The sequence below is a fragment of the Mus musculus genome, chromosome 14 (assembly GCF_000001635.26).
Source record: "Mus musculus strain C57BL/6J chromosome 14, GRCm38.p6 C57BL/6J".
NCBI classification, from domain to species: domain Eukaryota; kingdom Metazoa; phylum Chordata; class Mammalia; order Rodentia; family Muridae; genus Mus; species Mus musculus.
Genome location: NC_000080.6, coordinates 93,834,616 through 93,858,836, shown reverse-complemented (window position 1 = coordinate 93,858,836; position 24,221 = coordinate 93,834,616). Strand labels below are relative to the sequence as shown.

General features: G+C 34.6%; 1 protein-coding gene across 7 annotated transcripts in view; it reads left to right on the top strand.

Annotated features, from left to right (window-relative positions):
* Pcdh9 (protocadherin 9) overlaps positions 1–24,221 on the top strand; it is an 879,135-nt gene that overhangs the window by 33,998 nt on the left and 820,916 nt on the right. Inside the window, exon 2 of one of the 7 annotated variants that reach the window (XR_003950833.1) lies at positions 1–24,221. This exon is cut by the window's left edge and continues 30,052 nt beyond it; it is cut by the window's right edge and continues 53,192 nt beyond it. The exons of the other annotated variants lie outside the window; for them this stretch is intronic. The gene's annotated coding sequence lies outside the window, so the exon portion shown is untranslated. 7 annotated transcript variants of the gene reach the window in all.

The following is a 24,221-nucleotide window of genomic DNA, read 5'->3' as shown; positions in this document are numbered from 1 at the left end:
CTAAAGTAGTTTGTAAAAGCACTATAGGACACCTGGTTTATTTTTCAGTATGATACATTTGGGTTATTAGTTGATGTTTTATATAAAACTTTAAGAACATGGAATTCATTCATTCTTTTATATGTAATAGACATTAATTGCTAATAGCAGGCAGTTATTTACTTAGTTATTAAATGTATGCATGTAATATTACACCTCTTAGCAATTAATTAATCATTTTATACGTGTTCAATAGCCTTTAGCATGGAAGTGGTTATCAGTGTATCATAAATATGTTTGCTGTTTTAACTAATTCTCTGTACTATCAGAAACTTCAGTTTGTATTATAAATATTTTTGAGTAACAGAGAAAGCGATAGGGCTAGATCACAGGAAAAAAAAATCTTTTTTTTTTTCTTTTTAGCGTGACCCCTGTCAATTCTGAGACTGAAGGCACATTTTTGTTTTCCAACCCACTTTTTAATACCATTTTAATTACATGCAAGTATTTTGGGCAAGCAGTACAATAAGGAACAAAGCAGCTGTACGATAAGGAACTACTAACAAAGCCACAAGTCTTGTGATTACTACTGATAGTTGTTACAAAGGGCTTACCGTAATGACTGACATACTTGAGCCCAGTTTTGTAAGCATTTTCTTATATTGGAAATTCATTTTAACAGAGAATATTTCTGTTCAATTTATTAAAACTTTCCTGTGGCATGTGAACCTTTATAATACCCAAATTATGTTATTTGATTCTTAATACTTATTAAATATGGTTTGAAAACATCTCTCTATTTCAAATGAAGGTTCAATATTCCTTTCCTAAAAGTGGCTATTTTTTTGATAGTGAACTTTCTTCAAACTGCTGTCTTCAGTACTAGTGACAAATAATTCGATTACTTTTGTCATCTTGTGTTGTAGACCAGAATTTCCTGGATACTTCTGCGTATGAGTGACAACCTAGATAAATAGCCCATTCTTTTAAAGGAATAATTGATGGTCCATCTTAAAGATAAATACTGTCTTATTATTGCAGGATTACTACTGTGAAAATATAGTAATGTCACACTATTCTATATATAGGACAACTGAAACCATTTATCTTTCTTCTACGACCTTTCTAATTAGCAGAGATTTTATGTCTGCTCATCAAGCTCTGCTAAAATTAAATAAATCATGACAAGTGTCAGAAACTCTCACCCTAGCTCACGAACTATGACATCTCTTGATATCCAGGAAGTAGTAGAATCATTATTTTTACATATCTTAAAATGTGTGAACACAAATAGCATCAAAATACAAAGTCACCCAGTGAGACTCTATTGCCCGAGGTTACAATGTTTCTGTGATGATACTCTTTATGAAGACTTCTCAGTGGACAGTACTGATCCAAGGTTCTAGTCTAGATCAGTCTAACAATTATCTTTATAAAAAGCATGTCATTCTTGTTACAAAACATCTTTTTTGTATACCTACATTAATAAACACCCCTTACATTGTATTAGCTATGGCTTAGTTATTCCAATTGTATCCTTTTTTTTCATTCTATATTTTAGCATCTTCTTCAGTAGTTCCCTTTACATCAAATCTTACTAAATCACCAAACTTCCCTGCACTTGCACAGAAAATCAAATGGAAAGAAACAAGTAGTTAGAAGTTTCTACCTTTAATTTCAAGAAATCATCGCAGTCTGCAATGGAAGTATTAAAGATTTAAAAATCCAATAAAATAATAATTGTAAATATTTATGTAAATAAGAGGTAAGGAAAATTATAATATAAAATAACATGGGATGGGATATATCATTTAACTTTTGATAAAATTACTAACTTTTTAGAAGGAACTGTAATTTCTCATAAGTAAATTTTAAGAAATTACTAAAATAGTTTCAGTTTTGAGACAAAGTTAAGATATTAAAAGAAGATAGAGGTAGGTCACTTGCAGATATTTTCGTTTCTGAAGATAAATATACACAGATGTAAATGGTATTAGAAATGAAAAAAGAAGCACAAAGCTCATTTTACTCCAAGATCAAGATCAAATTTTTGCCTTTGAGACCAGTTTTAGTGCAGAGGTAATGAATGATACCTTGAGAATCTCAACCTTTGTAAAACAGATAAATTAAAACTCGTAAAAAGCCCACAAAGTTTACATGGGTCTAGTAGTGCACTGTTCCTTCTTGTATAGTTTGAATAGATCTTAGTAACAGGCAAGAATCAGGGTGCTCAATAATTGATATTGATACTACTCTCTCAATTAAGTTGGCTTCCCACTGTGACGTTTAAGTTGTTCTCTGGCAGCCTCTAGTCAACTTTTTGTCATTTTAAACTCTTAGTGTAGACAGGAACTACAATAATCTACACCTATAAAAATTTGAAGCTAATGTTATTTTTGTGCTGTGTGTATGTGTAACTTAAATATTAGTGACACTTAAGTTAAATGTTAGCTCTGTTTGTATAATAAAATCTGATTTAACAGAAATATTTAAAAAATTGTTTCACATCCATAGAAATATGGACAGAATTAGTAAAAGGTCGTTTCCATGGGGATTTCAGGAGAGTTCACAATTGAGAAATTAAAAGATCCTTTCTTTAATGCTTCCACAAACTTGCTACTGCAGGTTTATCCTTAATTGCAAATTACAATCAAATCTACTTTCCTCCCATTAGTCAGAAGGTGTTAAATGCATGTTCACAGTAACATAAACATTGTACAGGGGTTATTTACCTATGATATTTGTTTCTGTGAGGAAATCTAGTAAAGAGTCAATGAAAGATAACTTAGGTGGGATTCGTTTTTGTTTTTGAATGATGTTCACTACTGCACCACATTGTAGACATTCTGTATACTTTCCTAAATATATTTTCTTGTTTTAAATATCATTAAAATTGATTACCAAAAGATTCATTAAAGAATGTGCAAATATGTCAAATGAAGAGAAGGCATGAAGCTATGAGGGAAAAGTATTAGACATGCCATTTCGTGTGTGTGTCCATGCATGTGTGCGTGTTCATATCATGTAGAACATAACACAATTTCTAATACACATTTGACCAAGAATTTAACTTCCAAGGAAAAAGATCATATGTAGGATGCTATCCTCTTTGGCAGGGATTAGCTTGACTTGCTAGGTATTTTTTACTTCACTGGACTGGAGAAACTCATCCAGGATACAAGAAAAATGTGACATGCCTTTTTTTTTTTAATTTAGGTGCTGACAAACAAAGGCACCTTTTATCAGAGTTATGCACAAAGAAACCATTCTCTGTGCTAGAAATAAGGGTATATTTACACTTTTCAATTTACCTTTCTTTAAAAAAAAAAAGAAAAGACGAAGTTAGGCATTATATAGAGAGAAGCAAATGGAAGGAAGTGTTCACCAATAGGATAGGGCAGAGAACTTGTACTGTTAAACGTCCTTCCTGTTGCGTGTTAAATAGTATAGAATTGTATTAGACCCTCCTTCCAAAGAGGGAACACACATGTGTTTTGGGGAAGAAACCAGGGAACAATGTTTTTCAATAGAGTGATTTTTAAAGTTATGGATATGTATTAAAAAATGAAAGACAGGATGAGCCTTGCAGATTATTTTAGATTGCACCCATATAGCTTGAAAACGCAACTCAATACTATATATTCTGGTTTTCTGAGTTTAGCCACTACTGCTTATTAGCGTTTCCTTCTAATTTTTAGCATAACATATGACAGTTAAATTTATCTCAAAGTAAATTTGAATTTTTGTTAATTTGGGGCAAGAGTTCCTTTCTCCATTGGGTGGCTCACTTCTATAATCTCAGAATTTATGAGACGGTCGAGAATTGGCTGTCAGCCTTTGATGCATAATGAGTTCTAATACAGCCTCTGATATAGAATGAGACCTTATCGCACAAAAATAAAGAAATCACAAATGAAAAACAAAATAAAAGATAATCCACTTTCTGAATAGGTTTATAAGAACACACATAGGCACACACAACACACACAGACATCAGAGCTACAGAAATGTAAATAGTTATTCCTTGCTAGGATGCTCAAGGACAACTTCACTGAGGATTAAGCAGGAGGATGAGCTGTAGGTAAACTTTGAGTCAACGATAGTATTTATTGTTTGCAGTTATGTGTTGCTTTAGCATTTTTTGTTCTCTCTCTTACAAAACATAATGAAAAATTTTGAAGAATGAAAAATATAGACTTGGAAACTCCCATTCCTAGGATATAGAGTATTTCCCACAGTTGCATTGACAAAATTAATGTTGACAGGTATAATAGGTTAGAATATATATTTCATGATTTTTATCTATCATCTGTCTATCTTCTATCTACACTAAAGCATTATTAATTTTGTTTTTACACTTTCCTTGATTAATTTGTTATATATTGACATGGTCTAAATTTTAAAATATTTTGAAGCACCCACACGGACACACAGACAGAAACACACACACACAAGCACAAGCACACACATACACACACGCACACATGCACACATGCATGTATTCCTTCTGAGATGATCAAGTTAGGCTAATTAATGTTTTTATCTGCCCCAAATTTTGCAGCTAACACACAAGCTCACAAAGAGAATTAGTTAGGAGTATAAAATAAGAAAAATCCTGTTAAATGTCCCTTAATTTCTGGACATTGTTGTTGTGGTTTCTCTTACATTTTCTTGAAGGATCAACAGTGCTTTCATAGAATGAGGGGTGAGAGGTGGCTTTAGAGTCTCAAGTAGAATATGGAGAGAAGCTAGGCTGTAAGACAACCAGTGATAGTCCTCACAGCTGGACCTTGGTCTATGGAGGAGAGAGGTTGGAGAGTTACAGGGAACAACACTGCTATTAAATTGCAGTGAGCACAGAGCCTCTCTCCTGGAGTTGTGCTGCTTTCAACCTGAAATGTAGCAACATATTCTAATTTTGTGTGTATGAGAAATTATGGGGGTTTTTTCTCTTAAAAATTGAAGTAGCTCAGTAGGGAAAAAATCAAGCTTGTAGATAAGAAGAGGTCTTAAAAGAATACAATTTAAAGAGATAAGTGTCTAATTCACTCAAATACTCTATAATGTATTGAGATATTTTTACATCCTTGGATTTGAGTTTAACAACATAGGTAATCTGAGGACTGTTTATTTCACCAAACAATGTCCCTAAGTCCCAGAGCCTTATTCCATTTATTTAGGACAGAAGCTCCAAAAAGTAATAATTCTTCAAAATTCTGTGAGGACCTACGGAAGTTAATTTCAATGATATAAAATTTGTAAAATTAAAAATAGCAATGAAGCCTTTCATTTTTATCATGTATAATGTCAAACTCACCAATATTTCAAGTATCTTTGTGACAATACCTAGAGGTATTTCATAACATTTCATCAAATTATCTTAAGAATGTTTATTCCATTTTGCTCAAAATCTACATTTTTCTACTCTTCTGTATGTCATCTAAGTAATCCAGCATGTTTTTGTCTTCACTACACTTTCACTTTTCTTCTGGTCATAGAGAGCAAAGAGGGTGTTGGATACTATGGAAATGGATGAAAAGACATTGTTGAGCTGCCTGACATATATGCGGGGAACTGACCTAGGTCTACTGTAAAAGGAGTGTTCATTTTAAATCAAGAATTGAGAGCATTAATGCCAGAAATATTATTTTTGTTCAAGCAACTATATTATTTGCATAGTCAATATAGAAAAGTGATTTAGCAAAAAGAGAAACTTCACATAGGTGTATAGAAGTTATTATGTTAAACCTAAGTGCCTTTTAAAGATTCTGCTTAGGATTAAAATGTATTAGTATGGCAAAACAAGTAAGTTGCAAATTTTTATATACTTTCCAGGTTATATTTTGCTAGTTAAAGTCAATCATTTCTAGAATATCAGCTTTAAAATCCATGTACATTGAATCGGGACAAATGGTGCATCTTTATTGCAAACAATTAGATGCAGTTTCTGAATTTCAACAGATTATGAAGACAAGAACCACAATCGGGTGGTCATGGCTGTCATCTAGTACGCAGTTTAATAAGATCATATTTTGATCTGTTGTATTTTAGAACACTGTATTTTATACCAGAACCTTTGAGTACTATTAGAGGGTCCTTTGCTGGAAGCTGAAACTGTATCTAAGGAAACCATTACCTGATCCTCCCGGCTTACAGCCAGCCACCTTTTGTAAATCAAATTCTGCCTTGGTCACTCTGGAACATATTTCTATACTGTGTCTTTCCTCTCTCCCCAGAGGTTCAACCAGACTCAAGGAAAGGGAGTTATGATTGTTTTCAGTAACTGAAGAAAGAATCTTTTTATATTTACTGGGAGGATCAGAGAAGCATCCTGTAACCTGGAGAGCTCCCTTGGCTGCCAGTTTTAAGTCGTTGGGGTGTGTTTGTTCTTTTGTTTGTCTTTCAGGGCTGCCTGGAACAGCATGACCATCTTGTTCAGCTTTGATGCCTGTGGGAGATAGGTTAGATATAAAACATAACACAGAGAAAGACAGATGCTTGCAGCATTGAAAAGTTTAGAAGAAAAACGTTAGAAGTGTTTGGGTACACACATGTTCAAGCAAAGATAGGAACAAACAAAAATATTTTCAAGTTACCGACCAAAATCCTTAGGCTTCCATCTCTGAAATTACAGCAAGTCTATATTAAAAGTATCCTAACATTCATTTTTAGTTTTTGGTTTTGTCTTTTATTTTCTACATATTTTAACCACTAAAACAGCCTATGAAGCCTATGAATTTTCTCTGTCTGAAGGTAGATGGGAAGATGATATTTGTACATTTATCAAACCAGTATTTCAAAATAAACAGTATATCTAGCACAGTGGAATTACAGTCCCATTGATCTGTCACCAGATAAAATAACTTCTCCTTTTCCCCTCATTCATTCTAATCGTTTCCTCTTATGACAAATCATTTGAAGTTAACTCCTTCCATTTTTTAAGGTCTTGCTTCTCAAAATGCAATGTGTCTGTAAAGGAGAGGAGTCTACTAGTTTGCATGCAAACTCTCTATGCCTTCTGAGGTAGAAACTACATTTCAGAAAAGTTCCCACAGGATTCAACTGCATGTTAGATTTTGGGGTAAAACTTGTTATGATAAAACTTTTATTATACTCAAGATTTCCTAACCCACCATCTTTTTGTTTGTTTGTTTGTTTGTTTGTTTGTTTTGTATAGAATAGAGTTTATTTGGGGCATAGTGAGGGGAGTTGAGAGGGTAGGAGAGACAGAGAAAGGAAGAGAGAGAGAGAGAGAGTAGAGGAGTAGAGGGCAGCCATGAGCATATGAAGAGAGGGAGGAGAGGAACAGGGAGAGAAAGGAGTAGGACAAGAGGACAGAGGGAGAACAAGAAGACAAGAGAGCTAGAGGAGCCTTTTTTTCCTATAAAATTGTTTTTCTATTATGTGAAAACAGCCATGAGCTCTTCACTTCCTGATTACAAATCATATTTAAAGGTAAACAACTATAAGTTAGTTTTAGAATGTCCTCATTCATCAAGATCCATAGTGTTCATTGGAATCTACTTTCTTCACATTCAAGTTACTATGAGAGCCATTTGAACAGATTCCTCCATATTGTTTCATCTTTGTATGCAAGATTAATGTGTAAAAAAACCTAACCTAACAAAGATGCTTACAATACTTGAAAAATATAAACTGTATAACTTTTCCATGTCACTGAGATTTCTGTTTTTTTTTGTTTTTGTTTTTTTATAGATTTATGTTATATGTTTTCCTAATCCATGTTCTTAAAAAGGTTTAAGAATAAACTACACAGTGCTGTTAAAAAAAGGTTTAAAAATAAGTTGAGTACATGAACAAACAATATTTCAATGATTGATGTTTGCACTAAACCTAGATTATGTTAGTTTCACATGTAATATTTTCCTGGCTTGGTGAGATGGCTCAATGGCCACATAAGTGTGAGTAACTGAGTTCAAGTCCCCAGAAACAATATATAGCTAGATATTGTAGCCCTAGCCTGTATTCAAAATGGTCAGTTCTGCAGGAAGTCATGAGGTGGAGACAAGAGATTTCAAAAAAGCTGATGTTTCATCTAGAATAGTATAAGCATCTGCAAAATAAGAAAGATGTCCTTTTAACATATTAGTTAGTGTGTGAAAACTGACATTCGTGTTGTCAGCTGAATTCCACATGTGTACCATGGCACATGCTTGCCTACATCATCTCTATGAATGTACACACAAACACAAAGACACACACACATGGAGAGAGACAAAATATAATTTCATCATATGGAAATATATACTCTTTATAATCAATTATACAATATGTTGCATATCTAAGTATGAACATATTTCTACATAGATAACATGATCCCTGTTGTAGTATTACACATACTCCACATACAGAAATACTATATTTAAGTTACTCTCTTACCAGTTGCATTATCTTAGACCTATAACTGTCTAGGGAAGCATTTGCTCATGTAGTTTCTGCTGAATTCTAGTTGGACTTGTTCCATGCACTCAAATATTTGTAATTCTAGAGAGTAATTAGTAGGATAATGTCATTTTCACATCAATAGCTATTAATTATAAACCTTAAAACATCTAATAATCATTTACATTAGTTCAAGAAATTAATTTCTTCCAGGGCTATGTATCTTTAGATATATAGCTGGGAAACACTAGATTCTTAATGTAAAAACATAAAATTAAATGTGTTTCTTCAGAATGAAAATAGATTCTTTGTAAGAGTCCAGTTAATACATAACTCTATGTTGACATATACCCTTGAATCAGAAACTTCATTGTGATATTATTTCCAGGTGAATAGGACCAGATTAAATATATTAATGTAGTGTTTAGTTTTCTGGGATATATCTTAAAAACCCACAAATAAGTTCCTGTAATTTCAAAGATTAAATACAACTAGTTATGCATATTGCTGGCATCAATAATAATAAACTTTAATTTATGAGATACAAAATTATATGTTTTCTATACAGTCATGCATGTATCACATACAGTTGCTGATAGTTTTTCATCATTCTCTACCAAACACCCAAAGTTAAGGAACATTCCTAAACTAGGAAACCAGAATGAACTCTGTACGGTAAAAACATTATTAAAGAATGTATAACATTCAAATATGTAGTTCAAGGTAAACTGCCATTTTGACAATCTTCTTTGTTCCTTTGTGCACTTGGCGAATGAATAGAGGTATTTGCATATTCTAGGCAAGCAGCTCATCACTTAAATAAGTCCTAAGTCCAAACAGACTAAACACAATATATTTATTTTAACTGCTAGAATTTTAGAAATGCTGAGAAAGCAGTGTCATAGTATTTCATGGAATATTCCAGAGAGGGTTCGGTAAGCTATGAGGACAAGTATCTCTCTTTGAAAGCATCAAGATATATGGCATACATAGCACATGTCTTGGCATAGAGTATATACACTCTATGGAAAGAGTTACTGCAGCCAATTGGAAAAACAAAGGGATAAGGTAAGATATTTCAAGGACAAGTGAACATCCCACAGACCAGAAAAGGCCACACTAACTGAATACAAGATAGAGAAAATTTCATTTCTCAAGGCATAATTATTAACAATGTGCTTAAAAACCTTTCATTATGACTGCAATTATTCCTTAAGGGTCGTTTCCTCACATGTTCACAGAGATCTCAGTGGGGATCAACACAATGATCAGACATAGCCAAGAATCTATAGAAAGAAAGAATTTAGATCCCTATACAGTATACTACTTTATCACATCATGTCTTAGGATTAAAGAAGCAGCATCACATTTGTTATAAATGGTGTTCTCTGTGTCATTTGAAAGGATGATTCAGACACCAAACTCCCAATGAGGATATTCAGTACTCATGTAGTTGTGAAGTATTGACTACATTTCTTTACTGCGGCATGAAATAGAAATTTGAGTTATACATATAATTCATCAAATATTTTACAGAGAGGTAAGTTTATAATTTTGGATAAAGCTTTTATTGAATAAGAAACAGTACTATTCTATCAAAGAATGATTTTCATTTATATATGAAGGGACATTATTAATCAATGAAAAATGCATTTTTCTTAATGGTTAAATATCCAAAGTTGAAGAAAAACTAGACTTTATAATCTTTATGTTTCACAATATTTTTTGCAGACTCAAATTAAAAAAAAAGGATTGTTTGTAGAATACTTTTACTTACCAGTATCAGTAGTTTATTTAGTTCTGTCTATAGTAGAAATAGTCACTTTAGTAATTATTCAGTTTCTATATTAGTGGAATTGACTTTCCTTCTCATCACATATGAATCTTACACCAAGGAAATGCAGACATGCTTTTTCATTTCTGAGTACTGAATGTTGATGTCTTTAGAATATCCTATTTCACTCCCAAATTATCCAGGAAGGTCTAAAACTAACTTCCCTATACTTTGTTTAAGCAATAGTTTCTTATTATTAAGTAAACATTTTCTATATGTGCACTTAAAAAATGTTATACTGTTGAAATGCTTGCAAATAGCAGTTTATTGAAGTTATAGAGAGTAAAGTCTGGGAGTACATTATAGGTGGGAATGAAATGATTCAAAATGTTCAGTAAAGAATAACTTGGCTTGACTGCCCATTTGTAAGGACTATTGTATATTCTATATAAAGAACTTACCTTTTAGTGAGGAAAAACACAAAATGTAGATGAAATTATAGTCTGGATGTGGATGTAATGGTGACATTACTTATATGCTGATAATATGGGAGAGAGAAAGTCTATGCTGAGAGATTTGATAAGGGGCACAATAGAAAGCAAAGACTATTTGAGTTATGTCCTTTTTGTTGTTTGGTTTTTTTGTTTATTTTGATTTTTTACCTGAAATAATAAGGAAATAGCGAAGTTTTGCAGTTTTTGTTGTTGTTGTTGTTGTTGTTGGGTTTCTTTTGTTTGGTTGGTTTGGTTTTTTAGAGGAGAACCAAAAGTCTGTTTTAGGAAATTCTGAGGTACCCATCACCTATATATATTTGAATGGAATTTTCATGGAATTACTCTACAGTCGCACTCCTGAGAGAAGATAGGGGCATGATATATTTTAAGTGACTTCTCCTAAGACTTTTAAGTAGATAATCAATGTTAGTCATGGCTGAGACAAGAGACCCAAGGGCAGAGCCTGAGATACACATATTCAGGGCAGGGATGAGAAGCCCTGTTACAGAGGGATGCTCTTTAGCCGAAAGGACGACCTCAGGCCAGTGGTGCCCTAGCAACTGAGTGTTTCTAAGGAGGACTCTCTGCTTAAGTACTCCTGAAGGTGCAGGGGGGCTGTGTCAGAGAATCGACCACTGGAAGATAGATACTCTATCTTAGGAAGAATGGATCTAAATCCATTTTGTGGTAGATTTTTCATGACGTGCCTCTATTCGCCATCAATACTGTGTGCTCTTGGTGACTTTAAAGGAGATGACTCAATGACATAGCCCCTTTTTCTTCAAAACTAAGACACTTCACTCGATTTTATCCCCATGTTTAGAGATGGCAGACAGTACAAGCCTCACTGGTTTTGTTTTTTATGACACTCATACAGAATTTTCATTTATACTGTCTCCTTCACCCTCTCCTGTCTACAGTCTTGTAAAGGCCATGCTGCCTGACATGCTAGCTAGTAAAAATCCACTTTAACTTTCTTGTTTTTTTTGTTTTGTTTTGTTTTTATTTTTTTATTTTTTTATTGGTTTGGATTGTTTTTTGCTTTTTTGTTGCTGTACTTTTTATTTGGTTTATTTGGGTTTTTTTTTTTTGGTCTTTTGGTCTTCTTTGTATTACTTTTACAAATATTTGGACACATAGAGAGTGAGTGTGATGATTCTGCCAAGTCTCTTCAGTTTCACACCATTTATATGATATGAATTTCTTGTACAATTGTCCAGCTTAACTATAGTAATGGTTTCTTAACACAAAAAATCATGTGGCCTCATATATTTATTCTCACTAAAAAGCCCCTTAAATGGCAAATGAGAAAAATATTTGTACTGTTAGCAAGTTTGATTTACATGACTTACATTTCAATAATAAATCCCTAAAACAAAACAAAACAAACAAACAAACAAACAAACAAAAAAACCAAACCTCTCTTCCTGACTTAAACTTAGAAAGCTACAGAAGAGAAAGCCAGCATTGTGTAAATGTGATTTTTTAAGGGACAACACCCAAGGAGAGGTGTCTCTGGGTTTCATACCAATCTTCCACTGTTAAATTTCACATTAATTTTTAGATGGATTTTTTTAGTAATTAAAATCACAGTTATATTAGCCTCTTGACACAGATTTAAAATGAAGAGCTTTAACTTTATAAATGAACATGTTGATTGCAGTTGATGGTGCTAAAAGGTAACCATACAGCATTTGGAGTTGCTATCCCTGTACCTGAGCCAGCATCATAATCTGCTTATCAGTGAGAAATGTTCAGGGAGTGTGAAATTCAACACGACAAGCCAAAGAAAATTAATTCAGACTTGCCTCAGAAATGCCAATTGACCTAATCTCTCCAATCTATTAATTCTGAAGGTAGAAGGAGCAATAAAGAGAAAAGCCCAGGGGTAATCACAGTGACACAAGATTTAACAGGAGCTCACAAAGTCAGCTTGCCTCATGAAGACAAGCCAGGGGATTCTGAGGAGTTCTTGTAAATGGCAATAGGTCATGCTGAGTCTCATAGGTCAAAACTAACACCTAAAAATCAATAGCAAAAAGTGAATTAGTGCTCTTGAAGACACAATAAAGTGATGCTTTGACTTAATACAAGTGACTCTCCAACTGTAGGCATCCTGTAGTAGTGTATAGTAATAGAGTTATCTGGAGGCATCCTATAGTAGTGTCGCTGTATGCCATACAGAAATTTATCAGTGAGCTTCATTACCAGATTTAGGAATAATAAAAGCTTTGAATCATAGCATTTCTAGAACAGGACACTGTAAATAACTTTCCTGACAAATAGTGCTAGATACATATCATAGAGACTGCTTCTGCAGTATCCAAGTCTCTAGCTAGTCCATCACTTTTTTATTCTCCATCAGAAATAATGAAGCAGAAAATATCTGTAATTAAGAAGATGAAACTGATATTGTTCGAACTGGTTAAAAGGCTGCTCTAGCCATATCTTGATATACCATAATTGAATGCAGTATTCTTTCATTTTCTCTTTCATTCTAACCTTCCTTGGCAACCAACTGAAATTTTATCTACTAATATTATGGTAATTTAAAAGAAGTTCTATTCTGTGTGACTAATTGAGTACAAATACATGCAATAATAAATCCATTTTAAAAGAGTGTTTATTGGGGAAGTGTCTGAAAAAACACATTACATTTCTGATTCAGCCACATTTTTTATTTTATATTAAAATTAATTGAATTCAAAATGAAATAAATAAAATGATATATGTTCTTTTTTGTTTTATTTTACTTATCATTTTCCCTTAATCTTGAATTAGAAATAGGATTAATGAAGAAGCTATAAATGGATCCCCAAAGGAGTGATGAGGACATATTTAAGATACCAAGGATAAGTAAATCAGCTTTACCTAATTTTTATTGTTTTTCTCTAAGATAATAAACTTCTAGTTAGAGTTGAGATGTTTAACTGCCTACTTCATGACAGATGACTTTATAGGGATATTCTGGCAGTTTAAGCCTTAAATCTAATCGAGTGCGACAGGCATGAAAACTAGATTTGACATCAGTAATTATTATAAATTAAATAAACAGTGATTAACATTAGAAATCTGCTTTTGCTTAACCTGGTTTGTTAGGATATACTCTCTGTCGTCTTTCTGTGACCTATAATCCACTTCTGTTAAAACTCACTCCAGAGCTATTTAGCAGCTATACACTGGGTAGAATTTGGCCACTGGCCTGTGGATAAATATTAAGTATGAAAACCAAATAAGACACCAACTATATTTTGTAAGTCACCTATATACAATAATCCTAAATGGTCCAGTTAGGAGAACTAGTCATGCAAATCCACAAATAAAGAAAATAAAATATTTACATGCAACTTTGAATAATTATTTCTGACCATGATTACTAGCATGAACATGCACACACACACACACACACACAGAGAGAGAGAGAGAGAGAGAGAGAGAGAGACAGAGACAGAGACATAGACAGAGACAGAGAGAAAGGTGATATGCACACAAAAATACACATTTATAAATAAAGAAATATTAAATAAGTATTTATAGTTCTTATACATGATCATCTGATCATAACCGAAAAGAAAAGTGTATCATAGTATTATACTTCAGGTGTGTATATAATATAGGAAGTTTTTTAGTCAAATTAAATATCTATCATTCGTCTTGAATGATCAGTCTCTCTTCACTAGGGAAGAGGTGCCCAAGCTGAGAGATCCAGGGTGAAAAAATGAGTATCACCATCTAAAGGTAACCCTCTGAAGACCTTGACAAGAACTGATAACCAATGGCATTTTCCACTTTGTTTACAAGAGAAAATAAGAGTGACATTAAGATTAAAAAAGTAAAAAAGGATTTAAGAGGAGAAAGAAAGAAAGAAAGAAAGAAGGAAGGAAGGAAGGAAGGAAGGAAGGAAGGAAGGAAGGAAGGAAGGAAGGAAGGAAGGAAGGAAGGAAGGAAGGAAGGAAGGGAGAAAGTCCTGAAAAGAAAATTTAAGTAAAGAAGTATAATAAAATCAATAAACACTCTTATAAAACACGCCATCCACAGCAGCAAGATTATAGGGCTGTATATTCATAGATGGACAAATAAACTGGATGACTTAGGAGGCAGGTGAACATGGAAAGACAAAGCAAGCATCAAGCTGGAAACACAGGGGAGAGAGTCAAAATATTAAATGAAGACAGAGTGGATACAAAGTGAGACTAGTGTCTGAGAATCAGCTAAATGTGGTGAATGGACTTTTGTGGTGCTCTCCTATAAGACAACTTCAGAACCAAAGAGGAATCGATATGGCCAATGTGATTGACAAGAAAGTGTGTGTTAAGAAATCAACAGTGAATGGAGGCAATTTTTTTTCCCAGGGATGTACATTTTGAAAAAAAAAAAATACAAAAGCTTCAAGGAGTGGCACATAGTAGGGAACATCTTTGTTTAAAGACAAAGAGTGTTTTTACATAATAATAAATTGTTTTTACTTTAACTTTCTTTACATAAAACCCATGTGTGGATATATGCACAACAATTTTATTGAATGCTTACAATGAGCTTAGTATAGGCATTCATAAAAGGCACTTTCATTTTTATTACCACCTATGAAGACCATATAATTATTGTCTACTTTTTTGAAGTGAAGAAGTTAATAGTTAATAGATCATATAATAGCCATAGTAAGTCAGTGAGTACACTTTTTTTTTTAATCTGCAGAAAACTCTGTGAAGTAATTTTTAATTATGGTAATAAAAACAAAAGAATAATACGTTTCAACAGATATGTATCAAATAGATTAAAACAAGCCAGGCAATTTCATTTTTAAGGTGTTGTTAAAGTACCCTTTCATGACTTAAGAGATTTATACTCACAGAACCCAAAGTGGCTTCATGAAAAGTCAACTGAATTGCAAAGCGTTTCAATGGATGCTACCAGAATAATGTTTTAATCGAAGCATTTGTGTTGGACAGCTTTACTTGCAGTGAATATACCTCTTATTTGTAGATGAAACAATTGAGGACACTGGGGCAAGATGCATGCACACACCCCCAGGCTGCTCATCTACTTAAGCACAGAGGATTGAACCTGAAAAGATTTGTGAGACCCCGAGCAATTTGCTTTTTGTTGGGAATAATTGCACCACCACTTATGCCTACTCCCCTTATTAACTCTCTCTGCATCACCGCTCCTTTTGAGTTCATCTATCTTAATGAAATATCCATCTCTGTCTTCCCCCCTGCTTTACATTTTAGACTTTACAGTGGTTAGAAGCTAGTTGTCTCAGCTGGACAAGCTCACTAGCCAGAGGCTAACTTGGCTTTCACTTAAACTCCATGCAATTTCCTCCACTGGGCATTTGTTTCACTGTCTACATGAGAGCAATAAAACTTATCAGCTAGATCAATCAAACACATCAGCTGGAAACACTTCTTGCTGTAAAAGGCACAGAGCAGTTTCAAAGAAAGAAACAGAGAAAGATATAAAAGGAAGTCAATCAACAATAAGGGTGCAGGGAAGAGAAGGTTTCCTTCCTTGGATTGAATTGATAAACCATTTTGGATTCTCTGAGTATTTCGTTTGTTTTCATAGTAAATTCATACAGATTTCCATAATCATGGGTGTGCTAGAATTTTTATGTCTATTTATCACAATTCTACTTCAAATTATTGAAGTCCTCTAGTCAAAAGAATGAGTTTTTTAGTGAATTTTGACTTAGAGAAATACCTATTTTTTTTTTCAATTTTACCCAACATGATCAAAGATTATGTCTCCATTTCTTCCTTCTCTCAAGGGAAAATGTCTCTATATGACATTCTTTCCTCAACGAAGATGTCCTTTGAATGCAGAATGGGGGAAATCACAAGAATGGGTGTAATTAAGCAGGTGTGAAGTAAAGGCCTGGGGGAGAAGGGTGAGGAAATAGAAAGCTGGATGTCAACTGAACAAAAATGGCCGTATACACGTCTGTAGAGATGTGGTATTTTTTTTGAGAGTTTTTTCCTCCTGATCTTTCTATTTCCGTACATGCATAATGTACTACACGTGGTGTTCCTTTTGCTAGAGAATTTGTTGGATAAGCAAGAGAATCAGTGTTTAGATTATTTATAATGCAGAGTGGTTTGTTTGTAATACATTTTATTTATTTTTTTAATTCTTTTTCTATACAATACATACCAACCACAGCCTCCCTTCTCTCCCCTCCTCCTTCCTCCTCTCCAACAGATCCAATCCTCCTGAGTAATCAAAAGTTACCAAAAGTGGCATAAGTAATATGCAGTAAGACTTGGCATGAGCCATAATAACAAGGCTAGACCAGGCAATCCAGTAGGAGGAAAGACATCCCAAGAGCAGGCAAAAGAGTCAGACACAGCCCCATTCCCTTTTTTGTTTGTTTGTTTTTGTTTTTGTTTTGTTTTGTCTTTTGAGACCGCTTTTCTCTGTGTATTCCTCGCTGTCTTGGAACTCACTTTGTAGACCAGGCTGACCTCAGACTCAGAAATCTGCCTGCCTCTGCCTTGCCTCTGAAGCACTGGGACTAAAGGCGCGCGCCACCACTGCCCATGCCTACTTTTTTTTGTAATTTGTTTTTACTAGATATTTTCTTCATTTACATTTCAAATGCTATCCACTTCCCTAGTTTCCTCTCTCCCCAAGTCCCCTATACTCTCCCCCAACCCTGCTCCCCAACCCATCCACTCCAGGTTCCTGGCCCTGGCATTCCTCTGTACTGGGGCATATAATCTTTGCAAGACCAAGTACATCTCCTCCCATTGATGGCTTGTCTAGGCCATCCTCTGCTCTATGCCCCCTTTTAAGAGCCCAAGAAACAACCCAAGCTAAATAACCACAGCATGCATGCAGAGGACCCTGCTCAGAGCCATATTTGCTTTGTGATTTCCACTCACTCTGTGGCATGTTCTCTGGATACCCTTGAACAGCCTGGCTCCTACACTCATTCCTCCCTCTCTTCTGGACAAGAGTTGCCTGAGCTCTGCCTTATGTTTGGCTGTAGGACTCTATCTGTTTGCATCAGTTGCTGGAGGAAGTCTCATGATGATGATACAGATAGGCATAGATCTATGAATGAAGCAGAATTTCCTTAGGAATCATGTTATTGGCTTTTTTTTTTTTGTCACTCCTGTTTGTTTTACCATACGTCTTTGAGCTTTCCAGCTTGCTGTCCCTGGATATCCAGGCAGTGTTGGGTCTAGAATCCCTCCCATGCCTTGGTCCTGAAGTTGGCCAGTCATTGGTTGCCCATTCCCACAAGCTCTGAGACATCACTCTTCCTTTGAATCTTGCAGGAAGGAACATGTTTGTGTGTTGCAGGTTTTGTTGTTTTGTGGCTGTACTGGTATCCCAATCCTATCAATGGGATCCTAGCTAGAAACGAACTAGTGGCTCCATTATTTCAGAGATCATGCCAATTGCTTTATTAGACTAGCAAGAATCACTTCTAGACATTGAAATTCAAATTACTCTGAGAAAATGTTTAAATTTTTTAAGTATGAACTTCTTATTGACAAAACACAAAGCAGATTGAGGAACTGTTAACAAGGATTATTTGATATTATTGCATTATATTCCATATTCTGTATGCCAGGCACACACACACACACACACACACACACACACACACACACACATACACACATCAAAGTTTTTCAAGTAAATATTCCTGCACCTTCTCAGTTATTGAATCAATAGACCTATATCAATTAGGCCTGAGGTTGTTTAGTCCAAACCAATGAATAAACATTTTTCTGCAGCAACATTTTAAAAATCTCAGTAAAATATTATCATCAATTACACAGTAAATCAGAATAAATATGTTAAAAGTAGGTTTAAAGTATAAATAACTCAGAATGGAAACATTAGCCTTCATTTACTATTTGGGGATTTCACCCCAGTCTACCCATGTTTATCCAGAGATTTGGCTAGCATACCAATTCACATATGAATTTGCTATTAACAGTGTTCAGATTCTACCCTAAAACCAATATGGTGGTTTGTGTGTTAAGTTTTCAAATATAACCATTTTATTAAATAATCTCTTCATTTCCTCTTCCTCCTCACCTTCACAATTTGGCTATCTGCCTGTCTGTGTATCTGTCTTTCTAGCTATCTGTAATACTTGTAATATATTGTCAAAGGAGTATTTTTGTCTACAAACACAATGATATGTACATTGGAGTTTGAAAAATAATAGTCTCATTATATATTATTTTCCTGAAAATTTATCCCATAAATATTCTTGTTTCTTAATTAATGTTTTGTTAGGCAGAACATATGCTCTATGAGGAAGTAAAGATATTTCTTTTAAATATTTTTGAGCCCCCAAATTCAATAATATTAAAACATATTACGGTAGAAACTTAATAGTGACATATATGGGTTGATAAACAGATTTTTTTTCCACTTTTCTATTGAGTAGTTCCATTTCAGAAAGCAAAAACTGTTACTAAGTTGATGAAATGAGTGATTGTTTGTATTTTTTACAAAATTATATTTTTAATTGCAAATAATCCATGCATGTAACCTTATGCTTCAAAGTTTATGGTTTGATAACAGGATTGTAGGGCTCTGTTTTATTTTGGTCTTTAGCTAGCAGCATACAGCCTCTCTCTCTCTCTCTCTTGCCTGTACAGACTACTTAGAATTCAAAATTCAAAACATACCCAGGCTTACGCTTCCCACTGCCTTGCTAACCTATTTTCCAGGGTCATTTTCTTTCAAGTGCAGTTAGATTTTTTTCTTTCTCTGTCTAACTGAAGTATGTACCAGAGGCTCTGGGGATTTGAGTTCACCAGTCCTGACTTTTATCTAGAGCAGGTATCCTAAGTGAATTTTCCATCTTGTGAAACTCCTGCAGTGAGCCCGCAGAGTAGAAAATGGAGCTAAGTACTGACAGATGAGCCCCATGTCCGCGAATGGTGAATCAGGGCTGGAGGTGGAAAAAATATATATAATTTGCTGAACTTAAAGGATATACCTTTCACGGGTGTAAGTCCTTCACCCCTACATTTTCTGCTTAGCTCCGGTGGGTAGATTCAATACCAATACTTCTCAGAGAATATAATCCTTCACCAGCCATCTTTACCTGTAGCTTATTTATATTCAACAAATTCCATGTTTTGTTTTCCCAAGATCAAAAAAGGAAAAAAATACAACCTTAGTGTAGTTTTCTTTCAATCCTTTTTCTTCCTACACTAATGTGACTTCCTTCTCTACCGTACTTTACTTATTTTCCCATTCCTGCCATTTAAACGTAAATCAAGATGGTTGTTATGATGGATTAGCCAAGACATAGAAACCACATAGCTGAAGCCCCTGCATGCCCTGCCTTTCACATCTGATACAATTACCTACAAAGTTCTCCATGTCTTATTTGACTTATTTCTTCCTATTTTCAACTTTTCAATTAATTGTCAATGTTTAAAAACTACCAACTTCCACTGAAAACGGCAACAACACCCCATTGTTGAATGGCCAGCCCCTTCCCTAAACTGAGTTTCTGTGCCACTGTGTTGGAATTTTCTGACTCTCTTTGATCAGAACGATCCCTAACATTGCCTTTTGTCTCTGTCACTTGAAGGCAAGATTCTGATGCTGCCATTCTTCAACTTACGTCGAATTTCTCTTTATTGTATTTGGTTTTTCTTATCCATTCCCTAAAGCAGCCTTGATATACTGAAGTTTTTTTTTTTAGTAGAAGATTATAGGTTCCAAGTTTCCTGCAGTTTTATTGTAAATTAGTGTGTGCTACCTGTAGAAAATGCTTGGCCTGATGCTCAGGTTTGTTTAGTTTTAGCAAGTAAACTTTCATCAATTGCCCATGGTAAGGGAGGCTACGATACAAGATTGTCAGGTGGGAGTTGACATACCATTGGAATCTGAAAGACATTAAAAATCCTTGAAATAGCTTGAAATAGCCTTATTATAGCATTTGGAAGAGACTCTGTTGTAACTAGATAGTTTTGTTGTTGTTGTTTTGTCATTTTAACACACATATATAGATTTATGGCATGTAACCATTGTTTTAAGCCCAGTTAAAATATAAGTTAATTGCTGAAGTTCTAAATTTCAACCTATATGGTCAAATGTGTATAAGAGCAGATCTCATATCTTAGCTATAGATCTCTGTTGTATTCAGTTTCTTTGGTGTTTTGAGAACATGTTCACCTTTAAGAAGAGTCAGTGATACACAGATACATCTAGCAGTTAACTGAAGAAAATGAAATGCCACTCATATTATTTGTTGAAGGTTTACAATATGGTTGCCATGCTATTAGCTAGAAAGAATGTGTAATGGTTGTTTTTGTCAATGTGTTACAAATCTAGACATATCTGGAAAAAGGGAATCTTAAATCAATAAGAGTAGCCTATTGAAATGATTAAATGCTTCTATAAGAGTGGCCAGTTGACAAGTCTATAGGTAGCATTTTCTTGATTAATTATTGATGTTGGTAAGCCCAGCTCAGTGGAAATAGTAGAACCCTTGGCCAGGGATTTCCTATATGGTGTTAGGAAGCAGGCTGAGCAAGACATGCAGAACAAGCCAGTAAGCAATATAACTCCATTTTAGTTCTGTTCTACATATTCTTACCTTCAGTTTCTGATCTAATTTCCTTCTGTGACTTTCTTTAGTGATTGACTGTGATGTGGGGTTGTAGATGAAATAACCTTTCCTTTCAAGTTGTTTCTAGTAATTAGATATATCAAAGCAATAGAAACCTCTACAAAGGCAGTATTATAGTCTTCATCTTTGTGTTGTGAAAAGTACTTAGAGATGTGCTTTCTTTGGTTCTGAGTTCCAGAGTGAAAATCATTGTTGGGAGAAGCATGGAAGAAGCAGCTGGAACACATAGATCACATGACAACAACAAACACAAAACACAGAGAGATGGATAGAGGAAAAATTTTGAGCTGGGGCTAGAGCTACAAAGACACAAAACTGTCTCACAGTGATGTACTTACTTCAGAGAGACTGCACAATCTTCCCAAACCCTGCAGTCATTGGGTCCTAAGTGTTAAAGTATTTGGATCTGTTGGGAACACATTTAATTTGAACCACCACAATAACCTAGAATGAGATACTTAACTAGATTTAGGTAGATATCAATAATGATATAGAGATATAGAAGAATAAAAACAGGGTGTTCTAATGAGTGTAGGGTTCATTTAAAACATCCCTGTGATTTGGAGAGTTAGATGAAGTGTCAGCATTATAATTTCATAAAATGCTATAGGGCTTGGAAAGACAAAAATACTTATGTGGGTCTTTCAGCAATGAACTAATTAGACAAAAGGTGTAGATGTGGAAAAATGAAAGCTCAAATTTAATTTACTAACAAAGGATGAGGATTTGAAGGAACCACTTTATTAATTTAAAATAAGAAGGTATTTTTTCTTAAATTTCTTATTAGACAAAGACAGAAACACTTTGTTAGATTTCATTCTTCAGTAGCCTGAGGTTGTTAAGATTATATATGAGTTATCACTGAGATGACAGTTTCAATATCCACAGAATAAGTTCATACATTGTTTAGTTTAGGTAATAAGCTCAAACACTCATTGTGGAACATTTCAATGACAATAATTAATCAAAGGAAAACTTCAGAATGTGCTATATAACGTAAAAGAAGTACAATCAGCAATAATTTTCTGAATAAACCCTATGCCAGAACTACCATTTACAGGTAAAGTGGAAAGGCTTTTCTATGGAAAAGCATGGAGACATATCACTGCATACAGACTGTCCTGGAACTCCAGAGATTTCGGCTTTTATATTCGATGTGCCACAGTTATAAGAATGTGCTGCAACATCAAATTTAAGTTCTTATTAAAACACTACATTTAATTGCAAGTAACACAATGAGTAGGGATATTGATACACACACACACACACACACACACACACACACACATTGGATTTCATTTAGAATATTATAGCTTCAATTTTCTTAAAAGGTGCCTTTTCAATAACTGCACAGCTCTTGCCTCCTATTTGCATTTTTATTTGAATGTCTGAAGCAGCAGTCATGGGTGTTATAGATATGACTTTGGTCTCCCTTAATAAACATTGATTTTCTACAGTGGTATTGAGTACTGCCACTGGCATCTATGTGAGGAGGATAATGCCTTTCAAAGTAAAAGTAAATTGCAAAATGGTGTGAGTGTGTAAGTGTTGAGAAGTACATATGAAATAGCTGTTAGAACGACTTGTTCCACGAATCTTTATTAAGCATTTAATGAAAGAGCTGCCACACTTCAGGTTGTAATAGGAGTCTAACTGCACTCATCAGAGGGGCTAGCAAAGTCTTCCAAGATTTCTTGAATCTCAGGAAAAGGCTTCTCCTCCTCCTCCTCCTCCTCCTCCTCCTCCTCCTCCTCCTCCTCCTCCTCCTCCTCCTCCTCCTCCTCCTCCTCCTCCTCCTCCTCCTCCTTCTTCTTCTTCTTCTTCTTCTTTCTCTCTCTCCCTCTCCCTCCCTCTCTCTCTCTCTCCCCCTCCCCTCTCTCTCTCCCTCTCTCTGTGATTTCTCACATATGATCATTATCCCCTAAGTCACTTGTGGTTTTCTTGCATAAAATATTCCATTTCAGGTTTTTCTTCATCTTCTTTATTTACTCATTTCAACGCAGTTGTGAGCATTTTATATCAATATTTGGCATCAGTGATCCAAAATTATAGCATTCTAAGATCTCAATATGATCCAGAGGGTTAGAAGAGGTATTATCTATCGAAAGCATTTCAATATCAGACGTCTTTTGTTAGGGGAAACATGCAAGGATAAAGATTTGTCACCCTTTATAAATGTAAATATGAATTGTCATCTGCTCATGGACAACATGTGATTTACCAGAGAATTCGGTATCACATTTATTTTCACTACCATCATTTTTTTTTCTTACAGGATTGTGTTCTTTTTAATATGTGCTTTTGATATCTTTGCTGGGAAGCAAACAATTTGTTTTTTCCTGAAATTGTGGGGATTTGACCTCAGGCTTCTGATTATAAGTATGTTCCTTTCCCTTGTTCCTTGGATGTATGAGGAGAGCTTGTGTTTTGATGGTTTAAGTTCCCTCAAAATCCCTTTTCACATTAGTTCTAATACTTTTGCTAACATGAATTATAGATATAACTCCAGATAGTAATCTGTCTTAGTTTCATCATAGCATAATAATAACTATTATGTTGGAGTTACGAGTTAGAGGGAAAACCCCAGACTTTTTAGCTCCATTGAACTTCCACCTTCAGCATTTTAAAAGGACTATTGAAAACAGATTCTAAATAGATAGGTGTCAAAGCCGGGCCTCAGTCCATTATTTAAAACAAGTGACTCAAAATGTTGATTTCTTTGTGCCACAAGGGAATGTCAACACTTGTAAAAAGAAATATATTGACTTGAAGCAATCCATCCAGAAGGCTACACCAGAAGCCCTTCTAAGCTAACTGAAAGCTTACTGAGGAAGAATGGCCTTTGACTTGCTCACCAGAGGTACAGCAGGTCCTTGTCTAAGCCAGGCGATGATGCTTTTCTTTTGTTTAATATAACAACTTGAATCTTTATAATCACACTCTAAATGTTATT